Consider the following 19,285-nt stretch of genomic DNA (forward strand, 5'->3'; position numbering starts at 1 on the left):
AGATCCATATCCACGTCAAAGGCATACATCCACTTGATTTTCTTGATCTTCTGACACCAGTCTTATAGTTTACTTAGTAATCTTTCTTATGTTAATTAGAAGAGCTTTGAGATGCCATAAGTAAATTGAGGTCTATTGGAATTGCATGTAAATGTTGAACGAGAGACACTTTGATTTATCTGTTCATTGATGGTTACTGGAAATTGATTTTGTGAGGGGCGGGAGGTCCTAATAGATTGGAGATATGTGATATGAGAAGTATATTGATTGATTTACAAGGTTTTGGATAGTCCAATTTTAGGGGAGGTTATGTCTAATTTTCGATAGAATCTCTCCTTAATTTGGTCTACACAGGTCCACTTAGGTTTCCAAGGTAGAATCCGGGAGCGGGTCTGTCAGGTGATGTCTATTAAAATTATTATAGTAGTGACAATTCCCTCATTCACCATGAAGTGGCACTTCTCCCAATTTAAGATTAGGTTGCAATCTTCACATCCTTGAACCACAAGGGCCAAATGGTGTAGGCATTGATCAAATGAATAAAGTCATCTATGAATACTTCGATGAATCTCTCTACCATATATATCACTAAAAATGAAAATCATGCACCTTTGGAAAGTTGCTGGTACATTGCACAAACCGAATGACATTCTTCTATAGGCAAAGGTGTCACATGAACAAGTGAAAGTGGTCTTGTCTTGGTCTTCCGGAGCAATGGGCATTTGATTGTAGCCATTATACCCATCGAGAAAGTAATAATACTAATAGCCGGCTAGTCTCTCTAGCATTTGATCAATGGATGGCAATAGAAAGTGATCATTCCTTGTAGCATTATTGAGCTTCCGGTAGTCTATGCACACTCTCCACTCATTTGCTACTCTTTGAGGGACAAGCTCTCCTTTATCATTAGCCACAACCGTCATGCCACTCTTCTTGGGAACCACTTGAACCGGTGACACCCACTTTGAATCGGAAATGGGGTTCCCCTTGATAGAATCGGTAAAGTGGGTGGTTTGGTGGCTCGGTTTGAACCGTGGAAGGTGGATGAGTAAGAAGGGAAGTGCTGCAAGCATGGTGGATTTTGATTTCTTTGAAAACTAATGTACCAATCTTCAGAGTGGGTCATATGTGGTGTATAGTTCTTAAAATTTTCCAACTTAGAATGTCAGATCAAGTAATTCATATTTTTGCGATAAAATAAATTCATATTTAGAAATTACTAATTACTCATTTTCATTCCATCTTTTTTACCTTCACCAAAATAGCACCATTAAGATTTTCCAGGGCAAAGAAATTCATAATTTCCAAATTTTGAATGCCAAACCAAGTACTTTATATTTTTGCAATAAAATAAATTCATATCTATAAATTATTAATTAATCATTTTCATTCCATCTTTTTTACCTTCACCAAATGGCACCATTAAGATTTTACAGGGCAAAGCAATTTACAATTTCCAAATTTTGAATGTCAAACCAAGTAATTTATATTTTTGCGATAAAATAAATTCATATTTAGAAATTATTAGGGCTGGCAAATTCTACCGATCCAAACCAACCAACCGATTACCAGCAGAAACCAACAATGTTGGTAACCAACTTGTCGGTTACCGAGATATTGGTACGGTAGTACCGAACCAAACTCCAGATAATGGTACGGTACTGGTATTGATTTTCAGAAAAATACGGTATACCGTACCGTACCGTATATTATATATATTATTTATTTATTTAAATATATTTTATATCCATCGATCTGAGCCGTTGATCATTAATCAAATCTTATTATAACCGTCGATTAGACTTTGAACTCTCCAAACCCTAAAGGGATAATACGACTACAGATGTAATCCAGTTCCCACTCTTTCCCTCAGCCGCTCTTTCCCTCGAGGCCTCGAAGGCTCGAACCCAGAAATCTCCGCCCTCTCTCTGCCACTCGTTTCGATTCAAACCCAGAAATCTCCGCCTCTCCGCCCTCTCGACCTCTCCTTTGAAGTTCTTTGCTGAGTCAAACCCAGAACTCTCCGCCTCTGGACCTCTCCTTTGAAGTTCGATTCATGTCCTACGGCGGTGAGTTTTCTCTTTGTTTAATTTTAGCTAGAAGCACTTGGATTCTTGATTGAGTAATGAATCGAATGTTATTCATCAGTTTCTCTTTATTTACCAATTTCAATTTCAGTTTCTCTTTCGATTGTGGCGTTGGATTTCTGCTCCTTCTGTTGCTTTGTTTGTATGATTTTGACTCGGATTTCTGAAAATCAAATATAATTTCTCGCATATGGATTTGGTGAGATTCGATCTGTAGGTCTGGGCATTCATTGGTTTATCTGATTCATAAGTGTTGTTATTGTTTTGTGTTTGTGTATGTTAAGTTCTGTTAGGAATAGAGAAAACGAGACATCATTTCTCTCATAGTTGCTACTGTTTGTTGCAGACTTGTCAGTTTCTTCGAATCCTGACATTCTACTCCACCCACCTTCCTGGTCCAAATTACCATTGTCGTGAGGTAGGTTGATTGTTTATTGGTTACGGTCTTGATGAAATGTAGTGTATGGTAAGATGTGAACTAAGTTAAGTGACAGACTATATCTTAAATATGCAGGGCTCTAGACTTGCTAGGTTGCCTCCTCCAGAGACTGTATTTGAGCCTTGTGGCCTCCTCCAGAAATATGGCACACAAAGGTAAAATATGGCTTACCATTTTCAACAAAACTGAATTTGCAGAAACATCATATGAAGTGTGAATTTGCAGAAACTGAATTTGAGGGAGCACAGAGGCAGCAACCAAATATGAAGTGATGAAATGATGATGAGATGAACTTTGAGTCCTTGAACACTTTGTTTTCAACTATTGCACTTAGTTATTGTATCATTTGATATTTTGATTCATTTGTGTGAAATGTGAACTATGAATTATTGACTTAAAATTCGTATGAACTATGGAGTGATGAAGCCATGAAAGGGATGAACTGAAGTGAATAAGTGATGAACTCAAGTAGTGAAGTTGATGTATGAGAGTTTTTAGCTTATTTTTCATTTCCAGTTTGTTCATTTCCAGGTTGGCCCTTTAAATTGATGTGAGGATTGCATTTTTTTCATTTGTTGACAGGTTTGGGCTTTTAAAATTTTAGTTGGGCCTTAGCTGAAATCTGGCCCAATTTCAAACTCGGTACTAGGCCCAACCAACCGAAACCGAACCGAGATATCGGTATACCGAGAAGTTGGTATACCGAGAAGTTGGTATACCGACTTCTGTGGCTGGTAATGGTAGGCTTTTTTGTGTACCAACTTAGTTTGGTACGGTACGTGGTATTGGGCTTCAAGATCCGGTACCGTACCGAACCCACCCCTAGAAATTATTACTTACTCATTTTCATTCCATCTTTCTTACCTTCACCAAATGGCACCATTAAGATTTTTCAGGGCAAAAAAATTCATAATTTTTAAATTTAGAATGCTAAACCAAGTAATTCATATTTTTGTGATAAAATAAATTCATACTTAGAAATTATTAATTATTCATTTTCATTGCATCTTTTTTACCTTCACCAAATGCACCATTAAGATTTTTCAGGGCCAAGAAATTCATAATTTTCAAATTTAGAATGTCAAACGAAGTAATTCATATGTTTGCTATAAAATAAATTCATATTCAGAAATGAATAACTACTCATTTTCATTCCATCTTTCTTACCTTCACCAAATTGCACCATTAAGATTTTCCAGGTCAAAGAAATTCATAATTTCTAAATTTAGAATGCCAAACGAAATAATTCATATGTTTGCTATAAAATAAATTCATATTTAAAAATTATTAATTACTCATTCTCATTCCATCTTTTTTACCTTCACCAAATGACACCATTAAGCTTTTCCAGAGGAAAGAAATTCATAATTTTCAAATTTAGAATGTGAAACCAGGTAATTCATATTTTTACAATAAAATAAGTTCATATTTAGAAATTATTAATTAGCAACAACGCCCAGACTTTGCTGCGGGATGTGAATCGTAACCATAATGTCTTTTCTTTACTCCTTAAAGGATGATCTTATCATAGTAGTGTTAAAAAATAGACTATCTAAGTTTAAAGTTTACTTATCCCTTGGTCCTTGCTTCAACGTTTTGCTATATACATAATAGCATTCATCTTAGGCGGCTGCAAACTTCTTTTTCCATCATAAAAGAAAGTTGTTTATCAACGAAATTAACTAGTCAACAACTTGATGAGTTGATGAGCATTAGCATGGAACAAGTGGCAACAAATTGAATAAAGGAAATAAACAGATACATGTCAATGAGCAATTGTCAGCTAGATTGGATGAGCTAGATACATATATGTGTTAGCCGTTGAAAGCTAACACACATTGATGAAAATAACCAACAGTTATGCAAAAGATTGCATAGTGTAAAGTGGAATCGCTGCTTTAATCAGGTTTTCTGGACATTTGCCATCATTACTGCACAAACTTCTTTGTTTGTTTGATGGCTTAAATCTGGTTCGATCGAAAGTCTCTTGATCTAGCTTGCGTTGAGAATCTCCTTTGTTGAAGACTCAAATCACTTCGACCAGTAGACTTTTCTTCTACTCCAGTGGATGGGTCAACAACTTGTTATTGACACTTTTAATATCAGTAATTTGAAAACATAGGACAATTGTGACTAATAGATTCAAAACAGAAGAAAAAAAGAGGAGCTATAAGGAAAAGTAAGACTACCATACTATGTCTGCAAGAGGTGTTATATTTTGCGAACTCTTCTGAACTCTTGTGATTGTACCTTCTCAACATCAACTGCTTCACCATCACTTTCCTATTTACTAAATCCTTTGAAACCCTATCTTCCCCTCTGTTTTCCACCCATGAAATCCTGAGTAAAAAACTTGAAGACAAAAAAGCAGAATTAAAAAGTAAAAAAAAAAGAATACCCCAGCATGAATGGAAAACGGGAATAGAAGCTCTCAATTATTTGGCGTAAAAATATAATCTTTCCCTTTCTATAAACCCAATTTTCAAACTTTCTCTTACCAAAACAGGCAATTCAGATGCTGAAATATTCTGACAATAAATCCACTCACACACAGCAATCAAACCCAAAACAGGCCAATTGAATCAAAACGCAACAAACTGTTTCTGAGAGATAAAGAATCAAACTTGGGGAGTTTTGCTCATCTGGGTTTTGGTCAAACCCCAGAAATCTACAGCCTCACGGGGATTTCCACTTTCCCAACTCCTTCCTACTTGATGTGGCAAAGAATACTACAAACAAAACAAAACAAAATTGAAGCTTTAAACAATTAATCTAAAGTGAAAAACTAATCATCTAAAAACAGAGGAAAATGGCAAAAATTTGCCTCGGGTTTTGTGTCTACTACCACGAAGAAGAGATGTCACTTCCTGCTCATGGCATTAGGGCTGGGATCGGGCCGAGCCAGTTTAAAATTTGGTGGGCCCGGATTATGACCCTTTTTTTGCAGGCTGGGCCCAATTAATGATTATTAATTTTAGGGACCGAGTCGGGCTCGGATTGAATTTTACGGGCCGGGTTTTCCGGGCTTTCAGGCCCAAAAGGCTGAAAAAAAAATAACAGATAAAGTGAAACACTGAAACCAAATGAATAAATCCAATTATCCAACTACGTTCTAAGTTTTCAAATTCCAACTGAACAAGTTCCAAGTTCCAAATTCCAACATAACAAATTCCAAATTCAAATCTTTCAAGTTCCAAATAAACAAGTTCATAATCAAACAGTCCCAACTCCCAAATAAAATAATAAACAAGTTCCGAACATTGTAGAATCACTAGAATGATAAAAGTAAACACAGCCAGCAACAATGGATTAAAACTGCAAATGTACAGATCTCCAGATTTCCATGCTTCCAGCACTCCAGCAGCTTGATTTCAGTATCTTCCAGTAGTATTTCGAACTACATATAGCTTTAATGAGCAATACTTCCAACATTCATCAATAACTCTGAATGACACTTCCAACATTCATCAATGTTGGAAGTGTCATTCAGAGTTATTGAATGACACTTCCAACATTCATCAACAACATTCATCATACTACACTTCCAGTTAATAGTAGACCTTCCTTGCAGACCCCAAAATTGATGCTATCGAACTTCGTCGCAGACCAAAATTGATAGCAGACGTTCCTCGCAGACCTTCCTTGCAGACCAATCTTCTCACGACCATGAAAGATTGAAAGGAAATCGCATCATATTTGGGATTTTTGAAGAGGTGGTTTCGAATTCAACAGAGCCAACAATGAAGTACAAGTAGAAGCTTTTACTTACAGTGGGTCACTGGGTCGGAGAGATCGAACTGTCGAAGCAAATCGGTGCGGTAGAGAGAGAGAGATTGAGTCGTTGAGGCCGAGTCAAATAGAGGCTGAGACTGAGAGGTTAGGGTAACCCTCTTTAGTTGGGTTCGTAATCGCCTGTGCACACATATTGTAAGCCTGAATTTCACTACCAATAATATACAAACATGTGTCAATTGCACCCACACTCGGGCCTTCGGGCTTTTTTTTTTTTTTGATTTCTTAGGCCCGGGCCCGGACCGTTTTATATTTATTTCGGGCCGGGCCTTGCAAAACAGGTAAAAAAAATTAAAGCCCGGACCGCTCGGGCCTGTCCCGGGTCGGGTTTCGGGGCTAAAATCCCAGCCCTACATGGCATCATCAACCTTTGAAGAACACCTGCGAGCATCATGGACAAATTTAATCAAGAAACCAAGAGATCTACATAACTTGAAAATTTAGACAGAAATTGAACACAACAGCAGCACACAATGACCCACAAAAGCAAAGCTGTTCATAATTTACATCTCTATTTATTTCATATGCAAGTAAAACCTCATCTGAATTTGGTGCTTGAATTAATGAAATTGATGACTTATAAGGTCCCCCTTGAAATCATCAGATTGTGAATCCATTGATGCAAGTGTGGGTTAATGAGCTTTGGAAGAGAGTTAGGTTCTTGTCATCCTTATGGGCTTCCATTTCTTTAAAATTCAAAAAGTACAGCCTCTCTTCTATTGTTCAAAGTAACAGATATCTGACCTAAAAAAATGCATATCAGTGTGTCTTAATTGCAAAGAAAAACTCAGAAACTGGATGAGGTATATGTGGCAAAATAGTAAACAGATAATGTAAGACTTTAATTTCTGCACATGAAGGCATTTACCTCTGCGGATCTCTCCAGAGCTTCAAGCTGCTCCGAAAATCCTTTTGCAGCCTGAAATCACCAACAAACGGGAAACCAATCAATATCTTTCTTCTGAATATGGAAAATATTCATTATATAGTCTTATAATTAAAGTACTCACATTGGAAAACTCAGCACCATTAAGATTTTCATTCTCCATAATTGAACCTCTTGGTGAAGACCCTTCCTCTGACTCTTCTGGGATAGAAGAAAGGGGTTGAGGTGGAGAAACATACACCACTCTCAATTTGCACTCCACAACAACATGTCCTGCCTCTTTATTGAACTACAGACAACCCTGATCCCCCAAATGAATAGCATTCGACATAAAGAACCCATACACATCAGAATCCACAACATTGTGTAATGTAAGTACCACTTCTAGAGTAATCTCTTTTGGAGTTGCACCATCATTGGTTTTAACACACTGAAGGATAAACTTGTCCTTGCATTGCAGGTCTGGAGCAGCCTCTTTCTGTGCTTGCACTGTAACTAAATCAGAACATACAATTTTTAACATTAATCTTTGTAAGGTAACAAATTCACATATACAACAAACATGACCAATACAACACAAATGAACCAGAAAAAAGCAACCTGTACAGAAATTATATTCAAGCAATATTTCTCGCACTTGTGTCAGCAACCTGTCCTCTCAAACTCTTGCTCTTTCCTGGTTCATACCAATAATAATTTCAAATACAAACTTTTATAATCCAACTCATACCACAACAAAAATCAAATAAATTTTATTGTAAATTTTGATAGATAAGTAAGAACATAAGCAACTAAAGTTAGTGATAATGGAAACAACAGCAGCATAATATTCACATAAGCTTTTGGATAGAAGTTTACTTAATGTGGACATGATACGAACATTTCCACTTAGTCAGTTGGTCTTTACTTTTTCTATACAGCTCAACTTCCATACTTAAACAATAAACACCTCAACCTTCATAAATCTCTGAACATATAAAAAACCAAAACTGTTTCCCCCTCCATTCTTCCATGGTAACAATTAATGCCCAAACATAATGAAGGTAAATTCGACTATGCTATTTGTTTATTTTAGTATTCATTGAAAATAGAAGACGTAGACAGAGGAAGCAATTCAGCTGACACTATGCCAAAAAAGCTATCAGACAACAGAGTTCAGACGACAGAATAGTCATTTTCTGTCGTCTGAGTGTTTCAGACTAAACTCAGACGACACATAAATTAAATGTGTTGTCTGAATACAATGAGAAACCATGCTTGTTTCATTTTGAAGATATGGTCAGACTCAGACGACACTTAAATGTCGTCTGAAAAGATGAAAATTTTCTTAGCAAAAAGTTTAGATTTCCCTCCAACAAGAATAAGTCTTTTCCCTCCTAAATGCCCAAACCCTATCGGTGACCAGTGAATGTAAAACTATTCAGACAACAGAGCTAAGAAATTCTGTTGTTTGAATAAGGTGAGTTTGACTTTTTTTATTTGAAGTCTGTTTTGACATAACACAAAACCTAGCTGCTTCGTGTTTTTCAATATTCCCACAAACATTACCTCTCTGTCTAAACTCTCTTACCAACCAGAAACTCTATACCTCTCAAAAATCGGCTATCTCTCAAATCAAATCTAATTTCTGAAACCCAGTCCTCTCTCACCCAGATTTCTCTCCTAATCTCCTTGACGAATCGATGATCGACGGCGGTTGCATGACGGGCAGCGACACATCTCTGCTCCCCCATCGCTGACCTCGCCAACTCGATTGGAGACTTGGAGTTCTCCCGACTCGGCAACCTGCAAGAGTGCAAGGCTAGAACCAGCAACCCATCTCCGACCTCCGATCTGGGCCTCCAGCCTTTCAAGCCCCACTGGCCACCGCCTCCAGTCTTTCAATCCCCACCAGCAACCCGTCTTCGCGGCTCCGCCTCCAGGTATCTCACCATCTCTCTCCCTCTTCGTTTTCTTCTCCTCCTCTGTGACGGCCGAAGGCTCCTCCGATCCTCCTTTTGATCTGTAAATAATCGATTTCTAATCTTGTATTCTTGTAAATAATCAATTTCCAATCAGTAAATAATCGATTTCCATTTGACGGGCAGCGACACATCTCTGCTCCCCCATCACTGAACTTGCTAACTCGATTGGAGACTTGGAGTTCTCCCGACTCGGCAACCCATCTCCAGCCTCCGATCTGGGCCTCCAGCCTTTCAAGCCCCACTGGCCACCGCCTCCAGTCTTTCAATCCCCACCAGCAACCCGTCTCCGCGGCTCCGCCTCCAGGTATCTCACCATCTCTCTCTCCCTCTCCGTTTTCTTCTCCTCCTCTGTGACGGCCGAAGGCTCCTCCGATCCTCCTCTAGATCTGTAAATAATCGATTTCTAATCTTGTATTCTTGTAAATAATCAATTTCCAATCAGTAAATAATCGATTTCCATTTGATCTTGTATTCTTGTTGGTTTTTAACTAAGGTAATGCCATAATGGTATAGTTGAAAACTTGAAATGGGTAATGGGTAATGGGTAATGGGTTCGATTTCGGATTTGCATTTGATGTTGATGGTATAATTGCAGACAATCAAAAGACTCAAAATGATATAATTGCAATTAGGATTTAATGCCGTTTGCAATTAGGATAGGATGCTTGTGTTTTGCTGTGAATCTGATAGCATAATTAGGATAGCATAATTGATACCAATCTGATAGCATGTTTGTGTTTTAGGCATCCAAATGACCAAATATAAACTCTAGTTGTTCTATTACTGAAACAGGAATTTGATAGCTTCCTTGACTCAGAAGTTGACCAAAATTTTAGATAGTTTTGGTTTTCTGGGTTTCAGAAGCAGTGAAAATGAAGCTTGTTTTATATGTTTTTAGTCCGAAATCAAAATGTATGGGTCATTGAATCTATGGTTTTGTGTTGGTGGGTTCAAATTCTTATGAGATTGGGTTACTGGGTTTTTTGTAGGTGAAGTATTCGCAAGAGCCGGACAACAATACCAAGTGTAAGTAATTTGTAGTTTAACCAATGTGTTTGTTTCGTGGGCTTATTAGTATGAGTTTGAGTGTTTTTGAAAATCTAATGGTTTTTATTGTTTTGCAAAGATGAATCAGCCTGCAAAGCCAGAGGCAGCGATCTCCGCATTCATTTTAAGGTACAAAAGAACTTGATATTCAAAACCGGCCGGTTCAAAAGAAGTTGACCAAAATTCTAGATAGTTTTTACTTCAGCTTGTGGATATTTGTAAAAAAAAAAATTATTATTATTCTTCACCATTACATTTTCTAAAATGATACCTTTTTTTTTCCCCCTCTCAAATTGATATTTTCCTGTACATTAATCTCAAGAGGAACAAAATCACCAACCCAAAGTTTATCTTCACTTCTTTTAAGTCTTTCTTTGTAATCTTTTACTTGCATAAAGCAATCATGTAGCTGCAGATAATAAAACAACATGCATTAACTTTAGGCAATGTTCCAGAAGCACTGGCATTATATATAAATGCAGCACAGACCCTCTTATGTGCCATCTAGGCAGTAGCTTGAGAGAGCCAAAAGACAAAGCATTCTTATTCTTTTGTGCATTCTTACCTCAATTCTATGAATTCAATTTGGACGCTGTCATGTGTTGTTGTTAGTTGTTACTGACCTATACTTGGAATTATTGATTCAAAGGAGTTCTTAACCTGTACTTGGAATTATTTACTCTTTAGGTTGGACATGTCTCAGGAGTGACGAACTCAGTTTATCATGGGGCTTTGCAATTCAGGTTTGAGCATATAAGCTTGGTGTCTATTGGCTTGCTAGTGAAGTTTTCAGGGGCTTAAAATTTATCAGGTATATATGAAGCTATATTGTATGCTACTTGGGTGCTGAGAAGTGAAAATTACAAAATACGAAAACTTTTTTATAGTCTTATGTACAATTGCATGTTTACAGGGTCTCGAACTTGATATTGACCGGTTTGATCTCCAGAAAGTAAAATTACCGGCCAGGTAAATATATTTGTTATTGCCTCTTCTATATATATTCTTCCACAATCTGATTTTAGTCTTAATATAGTTATTGATCGTAGGTTGGTAAACATGAACATGAAATCCCTATATTTTGGTAACAGATGGATTCAAGTTGAGAACTTGAGATCTAAACATGGTCTTTGATCTTTCATTCTTTCATATAATGCAGTTCAAGCTTGATATGCTGGACTGTTTGAAGAAAGGTATGTTATATATGTTAACCTTATTCCATATTCCCATTGCAGTTGTCAAAATGTTTTCTTGATTATTGTGTCTTACTGCAAGTAATATAGTTTGGTTTTTTATTACGTCCTTCAATTTTATTCTTCTTTAGTATGAGTCATGTGATTACAGATAAAGAAAATCACCATAATACATTTATATGCTATTTACTTCTGAACAGATGATGAGGAAGATGGTACAATATCTGCGTTACATGATCTAGAAGCTAAAGAGTCTAACTGAGTACATACATATTAACACCTGAATTTCAATATGTTATATCGGGCCACACTTTAACACCTGAGTTTCAATATGTTCTCTAAGCTTCTTTCCAAAGCTGTTTTCTTCCATAGGAACTACTTGGATACTTACAATTTCTCTACCTTCATGTGGAAGAATTTATCATCTCTGATTTATATTGAGTTTGGGGGGTTATGTGCTGGCTTTTATACTTCAGTTTTTTATGCTCTTGCAGATGATATGAAGACATTGGTGTGATGCCAGTGGTGTCCTCCAATTTGGCTGAAAGAAGGTAAGCTTTATTTCATTTTCTTAATATCTTTGTCAATCTGCATATTAAGCTGGATGAGGGTCAGGAATTGTGTGAATGTCACTCTCCTTCAACTTATTGAGGTCTATGACTTTGTTTATAGGCTAAAATGTTTTTTATACGACTCTTTGTTTATAACCTGTGAAACTCTCGGTACAACTGATCTCTGCATTCATCAATAGGGGTGGCAGTTATTGAGTTATGTCTCTTTTGTTTCAAAACTTCTTCATTCACTAATGATATCAAGCCCCTTTAAAGTTTTAGACAAAAATATATTTTTTTAAAAGCGAAAACAATTTCAAACGGGACCGAAGTCTATCTTAACTAATGAAAAATGTTGTTTTCCAGTACAAATGAACGAGAGCTGAGCTCTGTGGCTTTAAGCATTTCTTAGAGTTAAATAAGTTGATAGTTGCTCGGCCCCATATGGCTCTAGGCCTGTCATGCACCATTCAATGAAGAATTACGAATATGTGGACATTGAGTTTACTTGCTCTGTTTTTGGTGAGATTTGGATTTGAGTTTTGGCTTTTGGGTATTGGATGTGTTTTGGTTCTGATTTGGTTATGAATTGGGTGCATGGGTAGAACAGAAGGGCTTGCGTTTTGAACCGTTCGATTCAAAACCATATGGAAAGAATGCGGCAGAGTGCTCTGGTTAATGATGGGGTGAGTTTAGAAAACCACAAGGTTTCGTTCTAATTGAGTTTGGGTCTACGTCATTGAGCAATTTAGTTTGAACTTGCCCAAGTTGTGTGGTTATCAAAGACTAATGATCATGACTTACTATGTAGCTATGTAGTCTGAATTTGAAATTAGTACAGTGTCTGAATTTAAATTTAGTTGTATGGCAGTTGTGACCAAGTGACTAGATAGCTGATCAAAATTGCAATTTGATCTTTTTGTTTTTTTATTAGTTGTTCATTCCAAATTGTGTATGAAGATGCATTTAAGCATGAAAGAGAGAACATAAATTTTGATTGAAGTATATGATAAACTGATAATATAGTGATATAAGGAATGTAAAACAAAATGTCAGTGATACTGCAATCATAATCTGGCTGAAATTCATTTTGTTGGGATTACAAATTTACAATGCTGTTTTGGATATATACCCTCTCAATATGCAGTTATCAATTGTATTTCCTTTGTTTTTTTTTTAATTCTATTTCTTGATAAATAAATCAGCAGATGAATCAGTAGTTACATTTGCTTGGACTTAGCCATTTGCTTTTGTATTGTGATTAGTTACATTTGTTTGAATTTCTTTTCATGAGTCACTGAAACGGATTGATTAAACTAAATCGGTCTTGCAATTTAAAATGACCTTACTTGGTCTTGCAACCTGGTCAAACACTCCTTTTATTCTTTTATTTCTCAGCCTTTCAATTTTCTTGCAAGTGCATCAGATGAAAAGGAAAAAAAAAAAATAGATTAAGACAAATGTACTGCAATAGTCTCTGAACCATAGACCCATTATACATCATCTTAAGTTTTTTCCACTGCAGTGTACAGGTTTGCTGACTGCGGTGCATAAGGACTACTCTACTATATATATGATATCAGAAGCAGGTGTCCAATCCCAGCCTGAAGGTATGGATAGTTTCTTTTCCTGTTATCTTTAGTTAATGTATTGCTTGCTTTGTCTTTTCATCAATCTTAGTTCTCATTGTGAAAAAAAGTATCTATTTAAGTCATTCATCTCATCTCCATGAACTGATGTAATTGCATTGAACTTTTTTTTACTAATGCTTTTTGTTTACTTAGAATAGTGTAAATTGAGAATGAGTGTGTGAAGAGTAAATTATTTTGTACTGGTCTATATATATGCATACAGAACATTTTGTCACTTCATAAACCAAAGAGCAACATTTTTTTAATCAAATGTACAATTTCCCTCGCTACTTTTGCTACCAAAAGTGAAAAGCTTTTCCAGAAGATTCATTCTACCGGCTTAGACAAAGTAACCAAAAGAAATGCATTTGCTTGAGAGAAGAAAAGTGTTTCATTGAGTGCCTTTGAATTTTTTATTTTTTGGTAATGGTTTTTCAATTTCATGCTAGGATATGTCTGCTGGAGCAAAGGACAACTTCCAAAACCAGTTTTGGGCTGGAAACCAAGATAGTGGCAGCATCCATTCCTTTTATGATGTCGCTGCTAATCCAGATTCGTATGGCAAAGGCACCAGATTTTTGAGACAAGTAGAACAATGTATAATGTAGTTTTACTATATCTAATGTATCTATAACGTAATTTCGATGTAAATTCAACCATATCAATAGTATACCCGCAGCACCGCGCGGGCATTTTGCCTAATAGGAATATAAATGTGACATTTGAAATACCATGCAACCACTAAATCAAAGTCAAAATATGTTGTTGGAGCTACTTAAGAACAACAGAATTTAGGAAAAATCTATTGTTATATTCCCACTCAAACAACAGAAAATTGTGGTCTCACAATCAAAACAAAGACAAAAATATATAAACTTCTGTTGACTCAAAATAAAAACAACGACATATAATTGTATTTTAAATGAATGTACAACAACAAATAATTGTTTTGTGTTAGTAGTTTAACTAACAGTTAACTGTTAGTTATTTTCCCACTCAAACAACAGAAAACTGTGGCCTTACAATAAAAACAACGACAAAAATATATAAATTTTCGTTGACACAAGACAAAAACAACAACATATAATTGTATCTTAAATGAATGTACAACAACAAATAATTGTTTTGTGTTGGTAGTTTAAATAACAGTTAATTGTTATTAGAATACGAAACAAACAACAGAAAACTGTTGTTGTAAGTCGTTATAAATAACAGATAACTGTTGTCTGAATTCTCTAACAGACAACAGATGACTTGAAAACCTTCTGTCGTCTGATAAATAAGACGACAGAGGAAATCTGTCGTCTGATGCCCCAAGAGACGGCACCGTACTAGACAACAGAAATTTTTTTATCAGACGACAGATCTCCTCTGTCGTCTGATTGCTTTTTTGGCATAGTGTGATTAGCAGCGCAGACCATGACCTAGATGAAAACGGGGCTCTGTTGGATGATATTAAGCTTCTTATAGAGGGTATTCCAGGAGCAAGACTTGTTCATGCTCCTCGTACATGTAATTCAGTAGCTCATAGACTTGCTGCTACTGCTTTTGAAACTTTCCAGCAAGAGGTCTTCCATCAGCCTCCTAGTCTTATACTCGATGTACTGCAGTATGACTCTGCTTATACTACTTAGTCTTTCAATAACATTCGTACTTTCATTCAAAAAAAAGAAGAGGTAGACAGACAACACCAGAAAAGCTAGTAAATCTTCTCCTGCAATTTACAGTGATCTAGAATTCCTATTCAATTGTCACGTTCCCACTGACTTTTTCCACAAATGGTTTTCTGATTTAGAATTAATATTCTACATATTTTTTTTTTTTTTGCTCAATGATGATATTCACCCAACTGAAGTTGTTAACTTGAAAGATAAACTATTCCGAGTAATTTAAAAAAAAGAAAAAAAAACATTCGTGAAATGAGATTTTACTCTTGATTCAAAAATTCTCTTTCCATTCATTCTCTCATCAAATATTTACCTTCTTGCTCTCCTTTTCTCATTATCATCAATGTCAACAATAGTGTCATCTTTGAAATTTTTACAGAGATTAACAATGAAAACAAAGGAGTGAAACTGTAGGATATAAACTACTTTTGATAGCTTGAAATATCTCTAATTAATCACCCAGATTTCGAAGTAGAAGAAAAACAAAACTTGTAAAGGGATAAAAACCCATATAATCAATTGAAAATTATTAAAAAAAAAAAAAAAAAACCCAATAAAAAAGAAAAGCAGATAAAAAATAACAAAAATTAAACTACAGAAAAGAAAAGATTTGAAGACTAATTGAGTGAAAGCAGAAATTAATCATATGGTAAAACCAATCGAATACAGTAGCAACGCAGCGAAAAACTGAATGAAAAGCTTGAATCAAAGAATTTGAATCAGACCGTTACTAGCTTTTAGACATAAGAGTACAATTTTGTATGTAAATGAAAAATTTAATAAACGTAAAATTCTTACCTTGTCTTGAGTGATAGATGTTGATGGGGATGTCCGCTAAGACGAGAGAGTGATACTGATGTTGATGGAGGCTTCTCGAGATGAAAAAACACTACTAGAATTTTGTTCATAGACATCGGTTCTGGACCGATGTTAAACTAATTTTCGACCGATGTCTTAGTGGGTGTAGAGAAAAGTATAGACATCAGTATAAGCGCGTTTTCAACCGATGTCCCAGACAACAACCAACATCGATTCTAAAAAACAAATCGATGTATAATCGTTATAATCATCATATTTTTGTATGTTAGGTATGTCTAATTCTTCATATTTTCACATTTTATGCTTAAAAAAGTATATGTCGAACAATACCTACTTGAACATTTGCATCGATTTCTATTCCAGAAGTGATGTCCAGTACACTTGTAGACATCAGTTCCCATGAGTATTGTTTGTTCGTAAAACCGATGTTCATCTTTTGACCACACATCGGTTTGCTCCATTGTAGGTGATTTGTATGTTCATAATAGATTACGGTTTGGTGATTAGAAATCGATGTGCAGTAGTTTTGATTACATCGGTTTTGAGTTACAATTCGATATATTGATAATCATAGGACATCGATTTCATTTTTGATACTGATTTCTAATCTCTCAACTGACTTCGTTTTCCTTGGCATTACTGTTTTATTATGCTTTAATATACTTCACTTCATTTTGACAAGCATGATGTGAAAAGTTTGCATTTAGCTATTGCTGGGAAAAAAAGTGCATTTCTCATCATCCAAAATTAGGGGCTTTCCATTAATTTTCTTTCCAAATTCATGATTCAACATAATTCAGAAAATAAACCCCTAAACTTACAAAAGCTAGCTTGGAAACATATGAGCAACAATGTACAAAAGTTCCACACCAAGGTTTGCTTCAAAGCCAAAACTAGCTAGCCTTACTCAAAAAACATCTTGGCAGTCACAGTCCTACATCAAACTCTGTATATAATCAGCCACTTCAATGCACACCTCGTCAATTTGATTTTGGCTATATGATTTCCGCGTCTTTACCGCCCACTAGAAATATATAAACATGCAACACATAAGGCACAGTGATTGGGTAAACAAGCTAATGAAGATAATTAGTGTGGAAACCCTATGGACTATCTATAGAGGCCAACACTGGCAATATAAAGACTTGGAAGTAACTGGAACGTAAAACAGAAACAGAAACAAAATAATACCTTTTTTCAAATGCTTCTATAACATCAGAGACAGATTGGAGATTCTCCAAGGGTTCCCATGTATTAGCTATCTCTGGCCAGCCACGCCCGCACAAGCACAACACCAACAGGTTGATTCTTCGGATATTACTCTGACTCCTTTGTTAACTAATGTTGCTTCCACCTGATCAGCAGACTGACAGCTAGTTGACTCTAACGTTCTGCATACAAATTGCAGAAACAAGGTCATGTGTCACTTATCTGCAGCATACATCAAAATCCTACAAATGTAGATATTATTGATGAGCATCTGAACACAATCTAGACTGAAATCTGTCCAGCAACACTTGATAAAATAAGTACTCAAATAATCTGAAAATCATGTAGAATTTCCAATAAAAGGATCACATATAAACCTGGATAACAGGTGTTCAGCTTCCAACTCCGTCATAAATGCACTAATAAGTGCAAAGTTTGAAACTTTGATCTGTCAAGTTCAAGCAAAATAAACATTTACAAACCCTCAGACAAATATCAAGCAAAACCAAAAAAGAAAAAAGAGGCATTCAAAGCATAGCATAGCAGCACTGAGAACCATTGCTAAAGGCAAAAGCCTTATTATCATATACTTTAAATCTATCCCACTGACACGAGTGGCATTGTATAACATCCCTAATAGAAATGCATTTATAATACTATATGTTAGGTTACAACTGAATATACAGACACTATATAATGACAGGTGCGAGAACAGCAATGGAATCTTGTTCTTATGAATTGAAATCTAAGTTTCTGGATTTAATCAAGCAGATATTTGCCAACGTTTATTTCAAAGGAACAACACCTGCAAGGCTTTCTCTCAACAATATGATAGAGACGGCCAGGTGCATACAGCCTCCTTGGATCTTTAAGCATCTTCTTATCAGGTATACATGTGTCCCGCATACATCTTAGGCATAGTAGACACGGCAAACTGTAAAATAAATCCAACTTTCATAATACAGTGAAAATCTAGATACGTAAGGGCAGAAAAATGATGTCATCACTTAATTAAGTCTTGTTATACTAGTCTGCCCACTCCTAAAATTAAAGTCTCCATTAACCCCTTTCTCAGATTGAACAGTTTGATGGTGCAGTGACTAGTGATATATATTAGCAACACAAAATGATATTGTAAAGGGCATTTTAATTAGTTTCTATCTTGTTCTGCACTCTAGTATTATCTTTACTATCCATCAGCTCAAAGAAACAGTTGAAGACAGAGTATATATATATAATATATATATATATATATATATATATATATATATATATATATATATATATATATAGAGAGAGAGAGAGAGAGAGAGAGAGAGTATCAGGGAGATAAACTGAATAAAACAACTATGGAAATTCATTATATAGAAAAGAAATAATGATGATCCTCTGAAAACTTAATAATACGACAACATATTTTGATTGTTTTAGATGCATGCAAGTAACTTGGCTATAAAAGTATAAAAATTAGAAACGATCAAATTCTACAAGAAAGATATGCAGTACGTATTCTATTCTAAGGAAAAACATAAAGATACCAACCTTGCTCCTTTTGATCCGCTTGCATAGATCGCACAACAGTGCCAATAATTCTTTTAAAGAAAATTCTAGCCTTTAATTTCTGCAACATATAAATTTAATGAGGCAAAACCAGGACTTGGGGTTTATAAACAATGCTAGTGACTAGAAAGTTATAGCATATACTAGTAGAAATTGAACCAAGGGACACAAGTACTAGAACTGTTGAACCAGAGGATAAAACATCCAGTCATAAACAAACAGTCCAATTAGTCTATGATTCGTGGTGCCTGAATACAAATCCTGACCAGAAGTGAATGCCAGAAAAAAAAAACGATCGGAGTATCTAAAAATTCTTTCTATAAATTCATTACCATGATTTGTAAAATACAAGAACAGAAACTGAATAGCTAAAAATGAGTATCATACAACTAACATACCAATCTTCTCTGCTTGCCGCCACCATTTGACGCAAGTAGTCT

The 19,285-nt window shown here is 35.7% G+C and overlaps 2 long non-coding RNA genes across 5 annotated transcripts; both read right to left on the bottom strand.

Annotated features, from left to right (window-relative positions):
• Positions 1-5,675: 5,675 nt before the first annotated feature.
• Positions 5,676-16,149, bottom strand: LOC133739806 (uncharacterized). 2 transcript variants are annotated; one of them, XR_009860827.1, is made up of 7 exons: positions 16,056-16,149; positions 7,805-7,880; positions 7,329-7,699; positions 7,187-7,237; positions 6,296-6,699; positions 6,087-6,180; positions 5,676-5,923 (listed from the first exon to the last, which is right to left on the bottom strand). It is a non-coding gene; the product is annotated as an uncharacterized LOC133739806 (long non-coding RNA). The 2 variants fall into 2 exon arrangements; XR_009860828.1 differs by having other exon boundaries at positions 5,676-5,933.
• Positions 16,150-16,780: 631 nt separating this feature from the next.
• LOC133740251 (uncharacterized) lies at positions 16,781-19,284 on the bottom strand. 3 transcript variants are annotated; one of them, XR_009861087.1, is made up of 6 exons: positions 19,244-19,284; positions 18,828-18,906; positions 18,091-18,219; positions 17,663-17,733; positions 17,268-17,467; positions 16,781-17,100 (listed from the first exon to the last, which is right to left on the bottom strand). It is a non-coding gene; the product is annotated as an uncharacterized LOC133740251 (long non-coding RNA). The 3 variants fall into 3 exon arrangements; XR_009861086.1 differs by lacking the exon at positions 19,244-19,284 and having other exon boundaries at positions 16,782-17,100; positions 18,828-19,225; XR_009861085.1 differs by lacking the exons at positions 18,828-18,906; positions 19,244-19,284 and having other exon boundaries at positions 16,783-17,100; positions 18,091-18,501.
• Between the last annotated feature and the right edge of the window lies 1 nt (position 19,285).

This window comes from Rosa rugosa, chromosome 3 (assembly GCF_958449725.1).
Source record: "Rosa rugosa chromosome 3, drRosRugo1.1, whole genome shotgun sequence".
Lineage (NCBI taxonomy): Eukaryota > Viridiplantae > Streptophyta > Magnoliopsida > Rosales > Rosaceae > Rosa > Rosa rugosa.